Below are 18,561 nucleotides of genomic sequence, written 5' to 3'. Positions count from 1 at the left end.
TAATGCTTTTGTTCACTGGTATATTGCATCTTAATGGCGCCCCAGTGTTACAATCTAAAAGTCTGATTTATGAATAAAATGCCATAGAGAAGGATTGCATCTCAATGATTGCTTTTGAAATTCTGTTCTCTCTCTTTTTCATGGTAACTCTTTAACTTGAAAATGATAAAAATATGTTTTGAAACTAAATTCTGAACTGATAAAAAAGGCTGTTAGAAAACTAAGAACCTTGATGGACAAATAAGTTTTTTTTCTGGTACTTGAAAAAGCATGACACAGCTTTTGATATCCTTATGAATCTTACTGTTAATGGAAGAGAACAAAGGACAAAGATTGTGAACTTGCTTCAAGTTTCATCTGTAGTTTGACTTTTACATAACCATTAGTGTGACAATTCTCTAGTTATCAATTATCATGTGAGACTCCTTCATGGTCTTAATCATTTATTTCTCATTATTTAATGTTATTTAATTTAACATACTGAAAATAGATGAGAAAAATGCCATTTATGCTCTGAAAAAAGGTCAAATTCAGTGTGAAGCCACTTTGTGCCTTCTTTTTTTAACTGTGCCAAGAATGTAATACCATTCTTGGTATTACAGAGATTCATCACATCACATCTTCTCAAGCTCTTCTCTGAGCCCTTGGTGCTTCTCCACCTTTGTGTTCCTTCCTCCTGATGTAACCTCCTTATGTTTTTTCTAAAATTATAGCTTATTCTTCTATTGTAAACTGACTTTCAGCTGGCAGTACACCAATCAATGTGATTGGCCAAATGTTGCCAGTGCCAACCCTTTCATGTGTTAATTGGGAAACCCTTCATCCAGATCCCTGTTGATTTAAAGATGGCTGAACTACAAGACTTTACTGATGGTGGAGTAATATATAACTGGAGGTAGATTGTAAGTGGAGACTTAAGTAACATTTCACCAGGTGATGCTTGCTCGGGTTTTGATTTACAGGGGTTGCTGCTGAGCTCATTGCTGACATCACTAGTCTAGTTCAGTTAACTTTCTGCTCACTTTATTCACACTGTAAAATCTAATTAGTTCACAGAACTCAAAAAAAACTATGCAAACTCGTTGCCTCAAAAAAATTGAGTAAAGTTTACTTAAGATGACTAAGTCAAGGCAACTTATTCACGTTGAGTACAGAGTAAAAAAAAAATTTACTTTCCAAAACTCAAAAAAAAAAAAAGCAAACTCGTTGCCTCAAAAACACTAAGTAAAGCTTACTTAAGATGACTGTTAGGACAACTTATTCATTGCAAGTATGCAGTATTACGCTAATGCTAGGTTGGCCATGAAAGAACTTTCTGCAGCCATTAACAAACACCAGAATAAACACCCCGAGGCTGCTTTTATTGTTGCTGGCGACTTCAACCACACCAACTTAAAGACAGTCCTCCCCAGATTCCACCAACATGTCTCCTGCCACACCAGAGGGGACAAGACTTTAGACCATGTTTATTCCAACCTGGCTGGAGCCTACAAACCAACACCCCTCCCCCACATTGGACAATCGGGCCATCTCTCCCTGTTCCTCACACCTTGGTATTCACCACTCATCCAATGTGTGAAACCTGCTGTGAGGACAATTAAAGTGTGAGGAGGAGATGCACACGCCTACAGTACAGCCAGGACTAATCTAAAGAAGGGTATCAAAAAAGCCAAACACCATTACAAAAAGAAGGTAGAAGAACACTTCTCCAACTCCAACCCCCAACGCATATGGCAAGGACTCCAGACCATTACAGACTAGAGGACCACCGACCCCTCCCCCGCATCCTCTGATGTCTCCTTCCTCAACGAGCTTAACAACTTTTATGCTTGTTTTGAGCGAGGGAACCCCACAACCACAACCAAAGCAGACATGACGCCAGACCACCAACCTCTGACTCTCTCCCTGACCGATGTAGGAGCGGTGCTGAGGAGGATCAATGTCCACGAGGCTGCAGGTCCTGATGGCATCTCCGGGCGTGTTCTCAGAGCGTGCTCTGACGAGCTTGCAGGAGTGCTGAAAGACATATTCAACCTGTCCTTGGCCCACGCTGTGGTACCGGCCTGCTTCAAATCCACCTCCATCCTCCCAATACCCAAAAACTCCAACCAATCTAGCCTCAATGGTCCTAGCCAGGGGGTGGATCTAGAGAAATTTTCTTAGGGTGGCATGAGGGTGGCAAAGAAATCAAATGGGGTGGCAAAATCAAAGCCTTTTTTTCAAACACATATGCAGGTGGTTACATATGGTTAAAATGATTCAAATGCAGTAAGTATACAAGTTTTTCATATAAATATAGTCTATAACTTAATTATTGTCTGTAGCCCACATAATTACACACTTTAGTTACCTAAAACATGAGAGTTTTGATCTAATGTACTGTATAGCCTGTATAATAAATAAATATGTAGCCCAATAAGTGTAAAATCCAGAAACCTACATGTAACACTCATGTGCGTGTTTCGAATACTCCCAGATCAAAAACGGCATGTCACCCAAATTTGACACCAAAGAGCTCAATGATTTGGACCAGTAGGTTCGGCTACGTACAGGAGAGGCGAACTGAATGAGACTCAGACAACCGCGAGTTTTGAAAAGTTACCGGAGTTGTATTTTTCTTTTCATTTAGAAACAACAGAACATTATGATAAACATACAAAACATTTACAAATGAAATTATTCCCTTTCGGTATCAGTACTCTATCAATGATACCTTTTGGCAAAATCACAGTAATCACTCGATGAGAAAGAAATCTTACCTGGGTGCACCCTTTCTAGAAGTACAGTTCACATCCAACAATGAACCACAATTTCAATCATCAGCATATAAATGTTAACACTTACTTGCATTTTCACAGATTTCATTACAATTAGCAACAGTTAATCAGCTGGAGGGTTATTTCCAACCGCTCACACTCACTTTTGTTCACATTTATGGAATGTACAGAGTCCGTGAACCCAAGTCCTTATAACAACCCACCCGCGAGTCCAGAGGGATGTATGTGAAGAAGGGGGACTACTAGTACAAAATGGCGTGATGTGTTTCTGTTTTGTTGCATCTGGCCTACCACACTCTGATGTGCAGGACAGAACAAAGTCAATTGGTCCTTCAACGCCATCAATTTCAGGATCCGTTGGAATGCACCAGGAAGATACAAACCAAAGAAACAAAAAAACAAAACCAAACAACAAAAAAAACTTGACCTGTCAACGACAGTGTCATGGGACATATTAAGTTCCTCATAAAATCACAATTCACACATTCGCTTCAACTACTGGGTTTCAGTAAATTGAACAAAGTTTCCTACAGAACATTCCTAAACAATTATCATTAAACACTGGAAAATTTTACTTGCAAGGCATTCATGAAACACCGATAAATAATGAACAAGTAAAATACTTTGCTCACCGATCTCAGAATTAGAAAGACGGAGCAGCGCGAGATGGCGCACGACCGATGAAATGGCGTCGTCTCTAACTCCCGACCTTTCTCGACTAAGCAATGTAAAAAGAACCAGCTAATTACTCGTCTTAGCAATATACAAACAATAAAATAGTTTTAGTAAACGGTGAATGCTAACTCTCCGCTTATATTACTCTTTTTCATACCTTGTCTCAATAATTCGCTGTGTCTCGTTTCCTCACTAGCTTGCTCATGGAAGGTTTGCGAGCGAAAAAGAGAGAAGAGAAAAATCTGTGTCCTCCTAGGCAGGGGCGGCAGGCAGAGCCTGTACCACGTTTCAGCAGCTCATTGGCCTAGAGTAACACATGTCTAAACCAGAACAGTTAACTCCTTAACTGCTGCACCTATGGTTTATTCATTATAAATGAAGTGTGCTGCTTAGATTAATGATTCTTTTCTCATTCTGGCATATTTTATCTAAGCCATACTCAAATGTGGGTTACACCCTCCCCACTTGATGGTATGCACGTCCCTGTGCATCTAAATGGCTAGACTGCATAGAGCTTGAAATGGCTTCGTTTAGGCTATTAAATACTGCATTAACAACATACAGTAAGGGGTTACCTAAGGTAGAATACTGCAACCTTTCTGGTGCTTGACATGACCTTTGAGATCGACGAAGAACGTCATGTTCTTCCTGAGAGCTGTTCTGTGAACCAAGCGAACTAGGCTGCTCAGTTATGACTCCTTCTTGGTCATTAGGACGCTCTAGCATCATCTCATCCACATTGGGCAGGACTTGCTCGCTAGGTTGCTGGGTTCTCTCCACAGGATCTTCAACTTGAATGTTGGTCTCCAGCAAGCTAGGCTCAGGTAAGTCCACATGTTCGGGTAAGTTTTCAGTTGCAGTTTCAGGTAAGTTCACAACTTCCGTTTCGGGTAAGTTCACAACTTCCGTTTCCTCAATTTCCTCTGATTGTCTGTCACGTCCGATGGGATTGTCACATTCGGTGGGGTTGTCACATTCGGTGGGATTGTCACATTCGGCTTCATCATAAGCTGGAAAGTGTCTTTGCACACTTTCAGTGCGGGGCACAACGAGAGTTGGCTTGACAGAGCTGGTAATGGAGATTGGTATCCAGGTAGGTACTGATAAATACTCGGAGTCAAGGTCGTCGTCGTCTTCCTGAACAACAGTTTGCCTTGTGTTCCGCCGAGCTTGGGGCTTTTTGGGACTGTTTTCAGTTGACTCCGTGACCGGTATGAAGCTACAAGGAAGGAGCAGGTCTCTGTGCAATGTTCGGACTGGTCTTTCTTTCGCTTCCGGTTTAACCGTATAGACTGGTAGTTCGCCTGCTCTTCTCAGAACTACGTACACATCATCTTCCCATCTGTCTGCCAACTTATGCTTTCCCCTCAGTTTAACATTACGCACGAGAACCCTGTCACCCACATTGAGAGTTGAGTCAACCACTTGCTTGTCAAAGCGAGTTTTATTGCGCTCAGCATTCTTTTGTGCGTTTGAGGTTGCGATCTTAAAACTCTCCTCCAACCTATGTTTTAGATCACTGACGAACTGGGAGTGTGACTTCTTCTGGGCATTCACAGGCAACCCAAATACTAGATCAATGGGAAGCCTTGGTTGTCTCCCAAACATCAGCACATAAGGCGAATAGCCCGTCACATCATTCTTGGTACAATTATATGCATGTACTAGAGGTTTCACATAGTCTTTCCAATGCAACTTCTCATTGTCATTCAAGATACCAAGCATTTGGAGAAGTGTTCTGTTGAACCTCTCAACTGGATTGGCTCTGGGGTGGTACGGCGTTGTGTGTATCTTTTTCATGCCGATAATTTCGCAGAGTTCATTTATTGTTTTCGATTCGAAATCGGGGCCTTGATCACTTAAAAGTCTCTCTGGGACACCATAATGAACAATGAAGTTCTCCCAGAGGGCCTTTGCAACAGTGTGCGCTCGTTGGTTGGGTGTAGGGACAGCTACTGCGAACTTAGTAAAGTGATCAGTTATAACTAATACATCCTTACTGTTAGACTGATCTGGCTCAATAGATAGATAATCTATACAGACCAGTTCAAGGGGCCTGCTTGTCTTGATGTTCATGAGGGGAGCTGCCCTCTCCGGCCTACACTTCCGGCGAACACACCGTTTACACGTGTTGATCATTTTTTCAACTGACGTCTGCATTTTTGGCCAGTAAAACCGAGTTCTGACCAGGTCAATAGTGCGGTCAGTTCCTAGGTGGCCCATGTTACTGTGGAGGTGTTGGAAGACTACTGGCCTCAACTCCTCGGGTAACACGAGTTGAAAGGAGATGTCTGGACTGGTTTGCCTCTTTTGGTAAAGAACTCCATTCTGCAGTTCAAGACGACTGAGCTCACGCAGTAACAAGGGAAGCTCAGGTAGTTCTGCTCTAAGACTGGGAGGTGGGGTCTGACCAGTTTCTAACAGAGTGACTATAGCATCAAGAGCTGGGTCTAGCCTCTGTTTCTGTCTGAGCTCATCCTCTGCCATAGGCGGGGGAAGAGGAGAACCATTCAACAGCTCTTCTGCAAAGCTATCAGGGACAGCTGTAGCATGTAAGGCTAAGGACTCAACTAAAGCCAAACCTGGGCAAGTGAATGACTCTGAATCCAGGCCTGCAGAATTAACTGAATGCCTTTCACAGATGGCCTGTACAACCTCCCTAGAAACCATTTCTTTGTCATCGCCACTGAGGTGAGTGAGGGCGAATTGCCGGATCCTTTCACTTTCCTTCTGTGAGACAGGATCATCACCTGGGCTACCATGGGGACGACGACACAGTGCATCCGCGTCTACGTTTTGTTTACCAGCCCTGTACTGGAGTTGGAATGAAAAAATAGACAAGGCTGAGAGCCAACGGTAACTCGTTGCATCCAGCTTCGCTGATGTTAGGATGTACGTTAACGGATTACTGTCTGTCACTACTGTGAATTCCGTACCATACAGGTAGTCGGAGAACTTTTCGGTGACAGCCCACTTAAGACCCAAGAACTCCAGCTTGTGGGCTGGATATCTCATCTCACTTCTTGAAAGTCCTCTGCTAGCAAAGGCTATGGCCCTCAACTGTCCATCCTGGAGTTGGTACAGAGCGGCACCAAGGCCAATGGTACTAGCATCCGTGTGGAGGATATATGGGAGTCTGGGGTCGGCAAAACCCAACACTGGGGCTGAGGTTAGCCTACCAATGACTTGTTCAAAAGCCTCTTGACACTTTTGAGTCCACCTGTCCCCAAATAGCTCTTTCGGGCTATGGTACATGGAGCTTTGTTGCTTCGTGGGTCTTTTCTTTCCTTTTCTCAATGGTGGGTAACCAGCGGTTAACTCATTCAACGGCCTTACAATATTAGAAAAACCCTGGATGAATCGCCGGTAGTACCCAGCAAAGCCCAAAAATGACCTTAACTCTTTAAGGTTGGTGGGGACGGGCCAACTCGTGAGGGCTTTGATCTTCTCTGCATCAGTCTCGACTCCACGCTCTGACACCACGTGGCCGAGATACTTAACAGAGGTTTGGAAAAATTTACACTTCTCGGGTGCTAATTTTAACCCAAACTCTTTCAACCGCAACAGGACCTTCTTCAGGCGTTGCTCGTGTTCTTCAAGAGATGATGAAAAGATGATGAGATCATCAATAAAGACAAGGACCTCCTTAAGATTCATCGGACCCATACACTGCTCCATGAGCCTTTGAAAAGTGGAGGGTGCGTTGGTGATCCCTTGGGGCATCCTATTGAATTCCCAAAATCCTAAGGGACATACGAAGGCTGTTTTCTGCTTGTCTGACTCTGACATTTCAATCTGATAATATCCCGACTTGAGATCCAGGACCGAGAACCATTTCGACCCTGCTAGAGCGGAAAAAGCTTCTTCCAGATTCGGGAGTGCATATGCGTCTTTGATGGTTTGGAGGTTGTTGAAATCTCCCAATTCTTTTGATCTTTGGGCTGAAGGAAGGACAATACTCGGTGTATAAATGCTCAATCAACAATCATTTATTTCCATACAATTCAACACAAAGAGCATTAAGACGTCCGGACGGGAGAAATGCTGCCAGAGGGTCAGGCACATTTTTCTCAACATGGTGGCGATTTTCACAGACTTTTATAGCTTCTGACAGCCCCCACCTAGTCATAAAAGCTACATCTTCACATGTTTTTCTACTTCTTAGCGAGACTGGCTCCTGACTTTGGCTCCCTGTCTTCCTGCAAAGGTGGGGGTATAGAATGTAGTTTATCTCTTGTGCCCTAGACTCAGAGTCTCCTTTCTCTTCATGATTCAGCAATAAAACATGTCAAGAACACAGTGTGAGACATTCACAGCCGATCAAGGATACAGAGTGATGCACATTTATCTAATAAACTAATATGTGAATATGTTCTGTTAACTCAAGAGTATAATGAGAACTAGACTACATACACAGCACACCATCTAAACTAAAGGATAATATATGTCCTACAGCTGTTAACATAATTCAACTACATTGACTAGGATCATAAAATAACATATGTTTTACTCATAATCTTCACAAGGTTTAACCTCCGGTAGTCAATGCACAAGCGAACTGAACCATCTTTCTTTTTGACTACTACGATTGGGGAAGCGAATGGTGATTCAGATTCCCGTATCATTCCCGCGTCGAGCAGTTCCTGCAGGTGCTTCCTCACGGCCTCCACATCGTGTGGATGTATTGGTCGGGGTCTGGACTTGAATGGGGTTTCATCACTAAGCTTGATGTGATGTTGCACCTTCTCTGTGTGTCCAAAATCCAATGCATGCTGCGAAAACACTTCAGGCATTGAATTTAGCAACTTTGTGACACGATTTCTCCATTCATCAGGTAAGTCATTTCCAAAGTTGAAACTGATTTCTTCAGGTTGAGAAGAATTTCCTGAGTGGTCTGAAGAGTTTGACATCTTCTCTGTCTGTTCTTTACATATGACTCTGGTCACGGCATTAATGTCGGCTAGCACACGGCCTGACAGGACAACAATGTCGTGATCGGTTTCATTTTTCACTACAACCGGCAGTTTACAAGGCCGCTTGGCTGGCAGGTTGACAAGACCAGTTAACACAAGCAAACCACTGGGTAAGGGAAAATCTGATGATGATTCGACAACTGCACATTTCTCATTAATGGAGTTGGGAATGTACACCGAAGCTTCTAAAACTGCTGTCTGCCCTGCCGCCACCACGGCTTGCTTTTTACCCGTTAACTTTGCACACCCAAGGCTGCAATTGCTAGCGGCTTTTCGACGTACTCCAAGGATTTTGAGGAGCGTTCTGAAACCATGGGGGACGGGCTGAAAGTTCGCACTGGACTCATGGAAGTCAGCATAAAGGGCATCTAAGGTATTTGTACCTATCAAGATCTGCTCTACATAGAACGCGGAAGTGTTAGTGCAAGTAGTCCATTTCAGTAAAACGGAGCGAGTTTAAACAGTTGGCGTTCGAGAAACGGTAAATCTGTTAAATCCGACTGTTTTCTTCCAGTGTCGCTGCTTTCGGACTGACGAAATAAAGAAATGGTGAAAATATCTGTTCTGAAGGTGGAGAACCCATCGTGTCTCTGGGGTGCCATTTGGGGTCTCAGCGGCGATGTGGAGACTTCAGAACATTACAAAAAGCTACATTTTCAGATGAACCTCTTCTACCGCGACACCACGCAGGACGTGTGCACGCTAAAGCCTACGTCGTTGGAGGAAGGACGGGTGTATGTGGTGTACTGGGCGGTAAAGAAGTCGTGGTTTCGGGCCGTGGTGGAGTCGATCTTCGTGGACTCGGTTTCCTGTCAAGCTTGTTGCTTTCTGGTCGACCACGGAGAGAAAGTCGTCGTCCCCTCAGAGCAGATCCGGTTGGCAATGGAAAACTTCCTTCAGCTGCCTTTCTGGGTGCAAAAGTTCCACCTGGCGGGAATCAAACCAACAACCCTGCGAGTGTCTCTGCTTGAGGAGAAGGCAGAGCTCAAACCGTCAGCTCGGTGGGACAGCTCTGCCACGCTCTGCCACGCTCTTCCTGCACAAGCTGCTGCAAGCATCGACCCTAAAGGAGGCCGTGCTGCTTGAACCTGAGTCAGACTCTACCCCTATCAAGCTTTACGTGACTGTTGGTGACATCAAGATCTGTGTGAATGACGACTTGGTGGCGAAGAGGTTTGCCTACTACAGCACAAAATCAGGCGACGGCCTGGAGGAGGGAGACCGACTTCCTGTGATGCTGTCCTACAGCATCTTAACCCAGAGCGTCTCCCCCAAGCCGACAGCACAAACCCAACCGCCTCCCGATCAGCAGAGTCTGGTTGAAGCTGGGGGGGCAGCTGATTGGCTTACAGCTCCTTCCCTGCTTCCTCAGATTGTACAACACAAGCTGGTGAAGGCTGGAGGTGAACATCGGTCAGTGGTCACAAAACAACAGCTGTCTCCAAACAGCCAGTCAGGGAGCGGCTCAGACGCAGCTGAGAGCAGCTCGTCAGACGACGCAGACTCGTCTCTGGCTGCAGCCCTCACAAAAAACCATCAGCTGTTCAGGTTTCTACAGTTTATGAAGCCGGGCAGCAGTTCCGAGCTGGCAGCTCCCCAGGAAGCTGAGGTGTTGCCTCTGATGAGTGAGAAACCAGGAGCTGAGAATCTTCAGAGCTGTCAGGCTGAATCTTTGGTGGATGAAGAGGCAAGCAGCTCCAGCACATCTGTCGCCTCGGCTCCAGCAGAGGAGACCCAGCGCAGTGAGAAGGACTGGGCCTGTGCACGCCTGTTGGAGTTGTTGAATCCACAGGCTCTGAACCCCGATCCTGACGCCCAAGACGCTGTGGTTTCTCCCCTCGACCCCTGCCGGAGTGGGATTCTGGTGCACGCTACCTTCCCAGCAGAGCCGTGGATCAGTGTGAATGACCCCGCCATCGCAGACACCCTCTGCTGGGTAAACAAGAATACGCCCTGAGTTTGTCATCAGGATCTTTAACATGCTAGGAAACGAGAGTTTAGTGACCTGAACATTCAGGTGTAATTGTAAATGTTGTGAAAGTGGTTTCGTTATTAACAACACAGCATCAGATTCAATTTCAAATTTGAAATGTTCTCAGAAATGGTTCAGAAATACAAATAAAGTTGTTAATTTAAAAAAAAAAAAAAAAAAAAAAAAAAAAAAGATCTGCTCTCGCACCTCGGCTCGCAGAGGGGGGATAACTAATGCTAGGGTATTAACACTAATATCCGAACCCACAAAGTTCTTGGGAAAGGTGATTGAGAGTTCCACATAACCTAGATAAGGGACAGATTGGCCGTTTGCACACTCTACGTCTAGGAGATCGCCCAACGGGTTTATAGGCAAGTCTGAGAGATGCTTCTCATAAAAACTCTGAGGCACGGTTGTCACTTGTGACCCTGTATCAAGAAGACAGTTCGTTTCTCTGCCAGCGATGTTGACAGTAGCAGAAGTTTTGGTTCCGACCAAACCCTTTGGGAGGTGTATAGACGGCGCTTTTGACTGAACTTCCTTTGAAAAGGCACGTTGTGGCTTGGGACGAGAATTGTCTCCGGCAGCCCCCACTTGTCCCACACTGGAGGCTGGGATTAGTTTAAAGGCGGCTCCTCACTGGCCCTAGTTGATGCTTCCCAACTAGATTGCCTTTCTTTCAGCTGTTTTCTCTTCGTGGCCACTAAGGATGGATTTGGTTCGTTTTCACATGATGAGGCAATATGACCGTCCTCACCACAGTGAAAGCAGTACCAAGGACGCGGCTTTGCGTTGGCTTTTGCAAAGTTCTGTGTGGTCGAAGCCTTCCTTTTCGTGGGGTAGACTTCGACTTTGGCATTAACTGTGTGGCACTTTGACTTTGAGTGCTTGGGCTGATTTTGCTTTTGGCTTTCTATTTTCCAACTGTTAAGTTGTGCACTCAAATCAGCAATTTGTTTCTTTAACACATCGAGGTCAGACTCACAGCTACTTGCTGTTTGTACATTTGACATGGCCCAGTGCTTTGGATTACTAGGGCCAGGTTTGCTCTGACCAAGATGTTGTCTCATACGACGGACTTTTGAGGCTTGCTTGTCCTCTTCCGTGCGTAGAAGCAAGAGTAGCTCAGAGAACAAAGGTGGGCTCTCTTTTCTTTGTCCTAGCTGGAGGTCACTGATGAGACTGTCCTCCCAACAGCCACGAAGAAATTGCTTTAACAATTGCTTGTCAAAATCCGACACATCGACACCTCCTCGTCGCATTGCTTTGGTCAAACAGACATGTAACCTTTGCAAATAGGCTGATGGTCTTTCTCCTTCATTCTGTAGTGTGTTCATGAATCGCGCATAGAGCTCGTCGCCATCTTCGACGGCTCCAAACGCAGAATCGAGTACTCTCAGGTACTCAGAGGGTCTAGCATTTGGACCTAAATGCTTAGTGGCGTCTGTGGCAGGCGACAGAAGACTGTCAAGTATCCTCTGTGTGCAGTTCAAGTCAGAAACGGCTGGATCACTCATGAGGACTTCAACACTTGTGCGCCAGGCGTCGTAATCAGCTCCACTGTTAGGGCGGGGAATGCGCCCAGAGAAAGCTCTAATCCTACTCGGCATGGGCGAGTGTGAAGAAACTTCACTACTGCGCACCACATGTTCAACTACCACCCGCCGGACATTGGGCGGGTTAAGCTCAAGTGTGGGATGGAACTGGGTCGGTGAGTCAAGATCGATCAGGTTTTGATTTAAGATTGGAATCGAATCCGTAGACTGTGAGAAATCGGCAGCAGGTTGGCTGGGGGAATGGTCACCCTGTGCATGCAACCTTGTCTCGCCTCTGTTAACAGGGGGAGAAACTGTAGGCTGAGAGGATAGAGGGGGCGCGTTTAAGTTAGCTAGCCCCTCTTTGGGCATGTTTTCTAGCGAGTGGCCACTAAGATTGGCCATTTCAGACAGTTGTCTCATGTATGCTCTGGTGACATTCCTTGCATTTGCTGCATACACCTCAGTTAAACTCCTAATCTCAAACGTGACTTCAGGCTGAGCAGAACTTTGGATAGTCTGTGGCAAAAGGGGATTCAAAGTATCCATTGCACTGGCATGATTGAACTCAGCTATCATCTGCCTGTGAAATTCAGAATGCGGATCATCTATACGGATGTGGCGGCTAACTGAACCGTTTTTCCCCAGGTAAATAGCTACTTCTTCATCGAGGTCGCTGTTAGTAAGCCCTTTTATGATTACTGCGTTAGGGATTTTAATTGCCTCTTTAAGTACTACGTCCATTTTGTCAAACTCGGTTTTGATTGTTTCTTATCGTTGTAATACTTAATAAGATGAGTCTCATGCAGTTTCACAATAACTCCTGGCTGGCTCGCCAACTGTAACACTCATGTGCGTGTTTCGAATACTCCCAGATCAAAAACGGCACGTCACCCAAATTTGACACCAAAGAGCTCAATGATTTGGACCAGTAGGTTCGGCTACGTACAGGAGAGGCGAACTGAATGAGACTCAGACAACCGCGAGTTTTGAAAAGTTACCGGAGTTGTATTTTTCTTTTCATTTAGAAACAACAGAACATTATGATAAACATACAAAACATTTACAAATGAAATTATTCCCTTTCGGTACCAGTACTCTCTCAATGATACCTTTTGGCAAAATCACAGTAATCACTCGATGAGAAAGAAATCTTACCTGGGTGCACCCTTTCTAGAAGTACAGTTCACATCCAACAATGAACCACAATTTCAATCATCAGCATATAAATGTTAACACTTACTTGCATTTTCACAGATTTCATTACAATTAGCAACAGTTAATCAGCTGGAGGGTTATTTCCAACCGCTCACACTCACTTTTGTTCACATTTATGGAATGTACAGAGTCCGTGAACCCAAGTCCTTATAACAACCCACCCGCGAGTCCAGAGGGATGTATGTGAAGAAGGGGGACTACTAGTACAAAATGGCGTGATGTGTTTCTGTTTTGTTGCATCTGGTCTACCACACTCTGATGTGCAGGACAGAACAAAGTCAATTGGTCCTTCAACGCCATCAATTTCAGGATCCGTTGGAATGCACCAAGAAGATACAAACCAAAGAAACAAAAAAACTAAACCAAACAACAACAAAAAAACTTGACCTGTCAACGACAGTGTCATGGGACATATTAAGTTCCTCATAAAATCACAATTCACACATTCGCTTCAACTACTGGGTTTCAGTAAATTGAACAAAGTTTCCTACAGAACATTCCTAAACAATTATCATTAAACACTGGAAAATTTTACTTGCAAGGCATTCATGAAACACCGATAAATAATGAACAAGTAAAATACTTTGCTCACCGATCTCAGAATTAGAAAGACGGAGCAGCGCGAGATGGCGCACGACCGATGAAATGGCGTCGTCTCTAACTCCCGACTAGTGATGGGCAGATGAAGCCCCATGAAGCACTGAAGCTTTTCATCCAATTGGTTCACCCCAACGCGAAGCTTCATGAAGCTTCATTTGCTCTAGCAGGACACCTACTGGACGTAAAAATAATAGCTGGCATGAATTTGAAGAGTGTGGCATTTTGCACACAGCCTGTAAATGTCAACAACAAAAGGAGTGTGTAAAACATGTATATTGTAGTGATGGCAGTATACTGTGTATATTTATAGTGGCAGTATGGGAAATGATTATTTGGAAATGCTTGAAATGGAAATGATCATTTACTGTGAGGTGAGGTGTGGTTGGGGTGTGGACAGTGGTTGTGCTTTTGTAACGTTGAGGTATGGACAGCTACACACTGAGGCTTTGAGCCTCAGTCCTGCCTGTTCACATTTTATTCTGTAAAAACTAAATTTTCACTGCTTTTATGACCTTTTTAGTGGGGAGAACATAGCTAGGATTTAATGATTTAACAAATCTTTTGAATCCTTTGTCCTCCACAATGCTAAATAGCTGGGAGTCCTCAATCACCATGCTGACCAGGTCTTCATCTATTTGAGATTGTTCTCCTGAGGAAAGACAATAAAGATAAAGCACAAATATAAATATCACATACGTAACTTATAACAGTTGTATAATATTGTTATATCATTTAGTAACATTACTGCATGCTATATTATCATGGCATTTGATGGCTCACCTGGTCTTGCTCCACAATCGGTGTCCCCCTTATTCTCATGCAAAGCTCTGTAGTGCCTAAGCATGGATGAGGTGTTGTTGTTATATCCCAGCTCCCTGGCACATAGAAAACACTTCACCTTGTACAAAAGTCAAGACAGCTCAACATAAATTGTATTGCACCATCAGTATCATGAAAATACATCTTCTGTAGAAATTTACATACCTTGTTGGGAGGAATAAGATCAAAATGTTCCCACACAGGGGAGGACATCCTCCTCTTCTTAGCTGGCTCTATTCTCTCCTGACTTTCTCTCCTCACTCTCATAAACCTCCAAACGGTCTCCAAACTCTCACTAACCGCAACTCTCCATCAAACACCCACATTGTGAATGAAGTCTGAGGGGTTTATATCGCTGTCATATCTCGCGGCAAAGTTCGAACCACTTCATGAACCAGTCACGTGGTACAGCCGGGCAGCGAGGCTTCGGACGTCATCATTTTCAGCTCCTCCCATAAATGAAGCAAGCCTCGATACGCGCTTCGCGGAAACGCCCCCTCCATTACTCGACACACGCTCCGAAGCCTCGATACAGAACGTCCCATCACTACTCCCGACCTTTCTCGACTAAGCAATGTAAAAAGAACCAGCTAATTACTCGTCTTAGCAATATACAAACAATAAAATAGTTTTAGTAAACGGTGAATGCTAACTCTCCGCTTATATTACTCTTTTTCATACCTTGTCTCAATAATTCGCCGTGTCTCGTTTCCTCACTAGCTTGCTCATGGAAGGTTTGCTAGCGAAAAAGAGAGAAGAGAAAAATCTGTGTCCTCCTAGGCAGGGGCGGCAGGCGGAGCCTGTACCACGTTTCAGCAGCTCATTGGCCTAGAGTAACACGTGTCTAAACCAGAACAGTTAACTCCTTAACTGCTGCACCTATGGTTTATTCATTATAAATGAAGTGTGCTGCTTAGATTAATGATTCTTTTCTCCAGAGGTGGGACCAAGTCATTGTTTTGCAAGTCTCAAGTAAGTCTCAAGTCTTTATCCTCAAGTCTCAAGTCAAGTCTCAAGTAATGTCAGGCAAGTCAGAGTCGAGTCTCAAGTCACTGGTGTAAAAGTCCAAGTAAAGTCACAAGTCTGAAATTTTGAATTTCAAGTCCTTTCGAGTCTTTAAAAAAAAAACGAAAAAATAATGTTGCAGTTATATGCTAAATGTAAATATTAGACCATGTAATTTTTAAATCTGTGTTTTTCTCAACACATGACAAAATAGTGAACTTAGAAAATATACACAAATTGTGAAATTGCACCTCTTTAAAATGCATCTCAATTAAACCTAGCTCCAAGAATAATTTTCACCGACAGTTCTGAGATAAGCTGCATGTTATTCTTGGATGCGCTTGTAGGACCGGCTTTAAAATCGCATGACAAAAATATCATACATAAATAAATGATATTTTAAAAAAAATATAATTTAAAAAAAAACTGCATCACCAACGTAGCCTGGAAAACATTTGCTAGTTAGATGAAGTCAGCTATCTCATCGTAGCATATTTATATGCATATTTATAATCATACGGTTCTTGGAGTGAGTGCATACACTCATGAAGTTTAGTAACTTCCGGTCACTGCAACAAGCCCAGGTACAGTTTACCGACGGATGGGTACAGGACCTTGAAATGCACCGTGTAGAAAGTAAAGACCATCGTACGTATCATAAGTTTACCAGTCTCACAAATCGTCGTCATAAATACACATTCCTTAACCGTTTATTAATAGGACCTTTGAGCTCAACGGTAGTTAATTAGCAGTGGAAATAATTTCTGGTAGCATCACAGAAATGTAGCAGTGACAATAATATTGTATGCTGTAATCGCACTGGACAATTAGTGATACAAAACAACTGTTTTACCCTGTGAATAAAAGTATATGTTTTTGTCAATGTACCATAATAACAGAAGCGAAACACAATATTCTGTCAGGACAATTCACTATTTATGCACAATAAACAAAGGAGCATAGCGCGACAATTTCTGTTCAGCGCCAGACTTGCTTGTAACCTATATCACCAATTATGTTAAGAAAAATGACGCATTAACTACAACAGCAGACTGACCTTTGTGGAAATGCTTGGAGCAGACTAACCTGTGAGCTGGAGGGTTCTGGGACGTTATAATTGGTCTTTGAATGGCTGCAATCCAGTCGCATCTTTGTTACTTCGGAAACATGGCTCGAACAATTTCTCTTCAACGACGTAATCCGATAACAACCGATCTCTTTACCCGTCGGCTTCCCGTGGCTGTCATGCGACCAGCTATTGCAGTTAATAACACAACAGCTTCTTGACATTTTTGTGTTTCTTTTTATCGCTGTGTGACTGGTTTCAATTGAAAGCCTGCGTGCGCTAGTACCGCTTGCCACGAGTTCCCAGAATCCTTTGCGGTTCTACCCGTGAATGACGTCACATTTTCAATCTCTATATAATATGCATGTTAAATTTTATATTTGGGGTAAAATATCAAGTCTTTTCAAGTAAACCGGTTCAAGTCCAATTCAAGTCCCAAGTCATTGGTGTAAAAGTCCAAGTCAAGTCACAAGTCTTAGAACATTATTTCAAGTCAAGTCTAAAGTCATAAAATTAATGACTCGAGTCTGACTCGAGTCCAAGTCATGTGACTCGAGTCCACACCTCTGCTTTTCTCATTCTGGCATATTTTATCTAAGCCATACTCAAATGTGGGTTACATACACAACACGGGGCGGTTCAATTACAAACACAAGTCTAACTTAAGTTTCACACTGTTTTTTGTTAGAAAACAATCACATTGTTACATGCTTAATTTACACAAAATGTCAGAAATCTGCACTGTCGTGAACATAAATTTAATCTATTTTTTCATGATTTGTTGGATTAACCCACTGAGGTCTGAAATACAACCGGTCTTTTTTTTACTCCTTTAGAGTTTACGTTTGTATTTCACCCTCAAATTGTTTCATTTTATTTTTTCCCCCTTGCCTTCTTTGGTATCATTCTTTTCAGCAAGCAACTTAATTTAGTTGTTTTTTCACTGACATACTGCATTAGTATTACTGATCTGAAATCACACAAAGAACTTAAAATCCTGGTAGTATTTTTTTTTATTGTACAAAAACACACAGACATGTTGAGTAATTTTTTATAACTTGAAATGCAAATATAAATTGTACATTTTGTAATAATATACAACTATTTATCTAAAAATGCAACCAATACATCTGCCAGGTTTTTTTTAATTTTATTTTGTACAACAACTTAAAAATATTACTAAAACTAAAATGAGAGAACAATCAGGTGTCACAAATTATGTGTGCCAGTAAAAAAAATGTTTTCCCACCAAAAGACAGAGGAGAACACCACAAAGATAAACCAGCAGGCTTGACAACAGGAGATGTATCACTCCACTGGTTTTCTACTTAGTGAGAGTGTTTACATTGCAAATGTGCCTTTGTGACATTCATTAGTGCCCTCACTGAAAACAAAACGACTACACAACAGAACGACTACACAAGACAACACAACACACTAATTATGTAGCCGCTAAACTGGTGGACCTAAATCTTCACCACCACGTCTGTATACATACAAGCAGAAAGGGGAGTGAGTGGGTCAGCGCTCAGAGCACAGAAATTTAGCTGGCTTCAAACACACCATTTATTTTCAGGATAAAACACGGTCAGAACCCCAAATACAAGCTAAAATCCCCGTATACAATAAAAATAGTGTTTACAACCCGCTAAAAACCCGGCCGGCAGGAATGATTAAACACTAAAAACACAAAGCTAAATGAATGTTTTTCCCTATGCTAAAAACTCCCCCCCCCCAAATTCTCCTGAGCTGAAAGAGACAGGAGAGGAACTCCTCTTCCGGGATGGGGAATCTCGCCAGCAGAAGACCAGGGAGGAGGCTCCTATCTCCACCTGACTGTGCGCGATCGTGCAGTCCAGCCACTCTCCACACCCGCGCACGGCCTCCCTCGTAGCTCCGCCCTGAAACAACAGACACGGGC

The 18,561-nt window shown here is 43.4% G+C and overlaps 1 long non-coding RNA gene across 1 annotated transcript; it reads right to left on the bottom strand.

Moving 5' to 3' along the window:
- Nucleotides 1-14,266: 14,266 nt before the first annotated feature.
- LOC146656994 (uncharacterized) lies at nucleotides 14,267-15,421 on the bottom strand. The gene is made up of 3 exons (XR_014914001.1): nucleotides 14,735-15,421; nucleotides 14,531-14,648; nucleotides 14,267-14,399 (listed from the first exon to the last, which is right to left on the bottom strand). It is a non-coding gene; the product is annotated as an uncharacterized LOC146656994 (long non-coding RNA).
- Between the last annotated feature and the right edge of the window lie 3,140 nt (nucleotides 15,422-18,561).

The sequence above is a fragment of the Rhamphochromis longiceps genome, linkage group LG12 (assembly GCF_057381845.1).
Source record: "Rhamphochromis longiceps isolate RC_006_pf linkage group LG12, R_longiceps_female_GT1.1, whole genome shotgun sequence".
NCBI lineage: Eukaryota > Metazoa > Chordata > Actinopteri > Cichliformes > Cichlidae > Rhamphochromis > Rhamphochromis longiceps.
This window is presented reverse-complemented; position numbering and strand designations above follow the sequence as displayed.